Source organism: Nannospalax galili, unplaced genomic scaffold (assembly GCF_000622305.1).
Source record: "Nannospalax galili isolate Female #2095 unplaced genomic scaffold, S.galili_v1.0 scaffold717, whole genome shotgun sequence".
NCBI lineage: Eukaryota > Metazoa > Chordata > Mammalia > Rodentia > Spalacidae > Nannospalax > Nannospalax galili.
Window position 1 is genome coordinate 578,444 of NW_008339763.1, and position 4,550 is coordinate 582,993.

The window sequence follows — 4,550 nt, forward strand, 5'->3', positions numbered from 1 at the left end:
AACTCACTATGTAGACCAGACTGGCCTTGAACTCACAGAGATCTGCCTGCCTCTGCCTCCCAAGTGCTGGGATTAAAGGTGTGCGCCACCACGCCCGGCTAGCAGCAATGTATTTTAACCTCTCTTGACATGAGAGTACATGGAATCTAAATTCACCACTTTGGCCTTAGAAATTGTGATTGAGACCCTACCCAAGGTCCTATGAGTGCAGGTCTTAAGCCTCATTCATCACTCAATTAGTATAAAATATCTCTCTATGAAAGTAATATTATTTCTGGGTCAGCAACCTTTAACCCAAATGTTAATTGTGTTGGAATTCTTGCCCTTCAGCTGATGAGAAGCTTCAAACTGATACTAGAGTGGAGGAGTTCCTTTTCCTTCCCACGGCCCCATAATTTTCTATTTCTATCCTGCCTCAGAAATGATAGGTGAAGAACATATCAAGACTATATGATACCCCATGTTTTAGAGGGAAGGCTGTTATCAAACCCATTAACACCAGCAAGTTTCAAGAGGTAACACAGGGACCTTCCGAGAATTCTGCTACCTTTCAATTTATGCCAAAGAAACCATGTACTCATGACCTCATGCACCTGTGACCCTGGGAGTCAGGAAGGCAAGCATCCTGGCTGTTCCTTTTATAAGCCAAGCCTCTCCAGATGATGGATAAATACTTTTGTTTGTTTGGTCTTTTTGAGACAGGGTCTCCCTGTAGCTCCAGCTTGCCTGGAACTCACTATGTAAACCAGGCTGGCCTCAAACTCACAGAGATCTTCCTGCTTCTGCCTCTCAAGTGCTGGGACTAAAGGCGTGCACCACCATGCCCAGCAAATACTTTATTTTTTAAAGATTTATTTTTATTTTACATGTATGAGTAATTTGCCTACATGTATGTATGTGCCACATGCATGTGCTAGGCGCCCATGGAGGTCAAAAGAGGCTATCAGGTCCCCTGGAACTGGAGTTACAGATGGTCGTGAGCCACCATGTGAGTGCTGGGAACCAAACCTGAATCCTCTGCAAGAGCAGCAAATGCTCTTAACTGATGAGCCATCTTTCCAGTCATATATAAATATTTCAAAAACTAGACCAGAAGACCACTGGAGAGGTATTTGCCTGCAATCCTAGCCCTCCTGAAAAGCAGGAGGATTGGGAGTTTAACGTTATCCTCAGTTACATAGAGAGTCTGAAGCCAGTCTGAGTTATATAAAGACCTTGTCTCAAAAAATCAAACCAAGCAGAGTGTGGTGGCTCATGCCTTTAATCCCAGCACTCGGGAGGCAGAGACAGGTGGATCTTTGTGAGTTCAAGACCAGCCTGGTCTACATAGTGAGTTTCACGCAGGCTCAGGCTACAGGGAAACCCTGTCTCAAAAAGACAAAAAAAAAAAAAAAAAAAAAAAAAAAAAATCAAACCAAACCAACTAAACAGAAGCTAGACCAGGAACCCCAGGATCTTTTCCTCATTTTATTAGATTCAGCCTTCAAGGTCTTTCATAACTAAGAGGGGACCTTGAGAACCAGAAAAGCCAAACTGAAGTAAAGGCCACACTAATTCGGCTGTTCTGTATATATCAGGAAATTCTCAAGCTCCACCTAGTGGCCACCCAGTTCTGTTTAAGGTAACTAAGCCGGCCTTGAGTCAAAGGACTCTTTCCTGTTACTGTTGTAGTCTGGTGACATTTCAGCTGGGAGTGCCCAAAACTACTGGTCAGGGCAGAAAAACTCATTCTTGTACTGACAAGGAATGTAATGTGGGGGATGGGGCCTCCCCTGGGGCCATGTCCAAACAGGAAAGTGGGAAACCACTGGAAGCAAAAAATGCCCCTTCTCTGTTCTGAGGGAAGGCCAGTCTCCATCTAAGGACCTGAAAAAGGACAAATGTCCCTTACTTGGTTCCTGGACCATGAGGAGCCCAGTGAAGGTGGAAGTCCACTCCTTTTGAGTACTGATGGGGCCCTGAGGTTATTTGAGTTTTCTATATTCTCTCTAGATGTGGCAGAAACCAAAATTATATTCCTTTAAATTTTTTCTTAATTTTAATTACATGTACATGTCTGCATGTGGGTATGTACATGTGAGTGAAGGTGCCCACAGAGGCCAGAGGTATCAGATACCCCCTGAGCTGCAGTTTACAGGTGGTTGTGGACCTCTTGATGTGGGTGCCTGAACAGAATTCAGGTCCTCTGCAAGAGCAGTAAGTGCTTTTAATTGCTGAGCCACCTCTCCAGCCCCCAAATTATATCCCTTGTTGATACAAGAGTGAGTTTTTCTGCCCTGACCAGCTTTTCCCATCAACCTTCTAGTCCCTGGTCTTCTTGCTACTGATGGCAAGCCCCAGCCAGCCCACCTTATACTCTCTTAACCTATATTATAAACTTTAGTCCTTCCTTTCTGGTCTTACCTATGTCCCTTCATAGGCAAGGACAGCATATCTAAAGTAAACTCTAAACTTCAGAGTCAGTTAGGGCTTTTTGAGAATCCAGAGGCTCTTGTAGCATTCCTGACTCAGTCCCCTGTTCTGAAATGGCCCAGAGGTGCCTGGGACCTCAAAACCTCTCGCTACAGCTTCTACTGTCACCCACCCTTTCACCACTCAATGAGTTACCCCCAAGCCTGAGATATTTCTATTCCTAGATGCTCAGCAATAGCCACTGCTGTCACAGCTGCATTAAGGACCCTGTAACTTTCTAGGCTGGCCTTGAACTCACAGGGATCCACCTGCCTCTACCTCCCAAGTGCTGGGACTAAAGGTATGCACCACCATGCCTAGGGGGGAGGAATTTCTTTAAAAAAAAGATATACTGGGCTGGAGAGTTGGCTCAGTGGTTAAGAACATTGACTGCTCTTACAGAGGACCTGGGTTCAATTCCCCGCACCCATATGGCAGCTGACTGTAACTCCAGTTCCAGGGGATCTGACACCCTCTTCTTACCTCCAGGGGCATTGCACAACACAAGTACACTTACATACATGCAGGCAAGGCACTCATACACATAAAATAAAAGTAAATAAAATGAGCTGGGCATGGTGGTGCACACCTTTAATCACAGCATTTGATCTCTGTGAGTTCAAGGCCAGCCTGGTCTACATAGTGAGTTACAGGCCAGCTGGGGCTACAGGGAGACCCTGTCTCAAAAAAAAATGCAATAGTATAAATCAATATTGGTGAATTTAATATACGAAATGTTACATGATAGTTATGACATGAAAGAAGGATGAGATGGAGATGTACAGGAGAAATGTTTCTGCATATCATTTAATTAATATGAAAAATTGATATTAAGTTAAAACGAAAGTTTAACTCAGAGAGAAATCTTTAAAAAAAACACAGTAGAAGAAATGGCCAAGGAATTAAAGAGGTACAGTAGGGCCAGGTGTGGTGGCACATGCCCATAAATCCCAGCACTCAGCAGGCCTGCACTACCACATTACATTAAAGGTATAGCCCAGTGCTGTGCATAGTAGTATACCCTTTTAATACCAGCAGTCAGGAAGCAGAAGCAGGAGGATCTCTGACATCAAGGCCAGCCTGTCTACATATCCAGTTCCAGGCTAGCCGGGGCTTCAGGGAGACTCTGTCCTCAAAAAATAAATTAAATAAATAAATAAATTTACATTGTTTAAAGGGCTTGTTTTTTCACTACATTTATTTAGTCTGTGTGTGTTTGCATACACACGCATGCACATACACTCATGCCATGGCCTTCCTATGGAGATCAGGAGGACATAGCAGGAACTGATTCTCTCCTTCCACCATAGGGGGCCCAGAAATTGAACACATGGTTTGGTAGCTGTTATGGTTTGGACCTACAGCAGCTCCCTCCCCAATGCAGCAGGGCCTCACGGATCTGCAGGGCCCCTGAGAGTGCAGGAACTGAGCTAATGAGCATCCTGATCTTGGAAGACCAGATACACAGACTCCACCTTCTGACCAGAGACCTGATAACTGCAAGGAGTTGCTTCAGCACAGCATGCTTCCTCTTTGATTATCTTTTAAAAAATTTGTTTATTTAATAACCCACATGGTTAGAAGAAGCATTTCATTACACCTTTAACATATTCAGTAACACATTCCAGAGCAAGGACATATCTCTTTCAAAAGCGGCTGTAAATTTTTAGGTTCACAGTTGAATTAATACAGTTATAGAATATTGAACTCAGTATAAACACTGTAAGCCATAAAATTGAATGAATTTTTACCCTTTAAAGAGATCTCCATTTCATTTTAAAATATGCTGTTTCTTAATTTTTTTTTTACAACATAGAATAAGTAGATTTAATAAATGTTTATAGCATATTTCATCCAACAGCTGTGGAATATACATTCTTTTCAGCAGTCCAGGTATCTTTTTCTAAAATAAATCATATTTTTTTATTCTTATTCTTTTATGAAGTTAGTTAAAAATTAACAAACAAGAAATTAAAGAGACTGCGCTGCAATTAAGTTAGAATATTCTAACTGAAAAACAATTACTGTGAAACTATTTACATTCTCATAGAATTATAAACATTTCTCAAGGAATACTTTACAGCACAACTTTTTTTTTT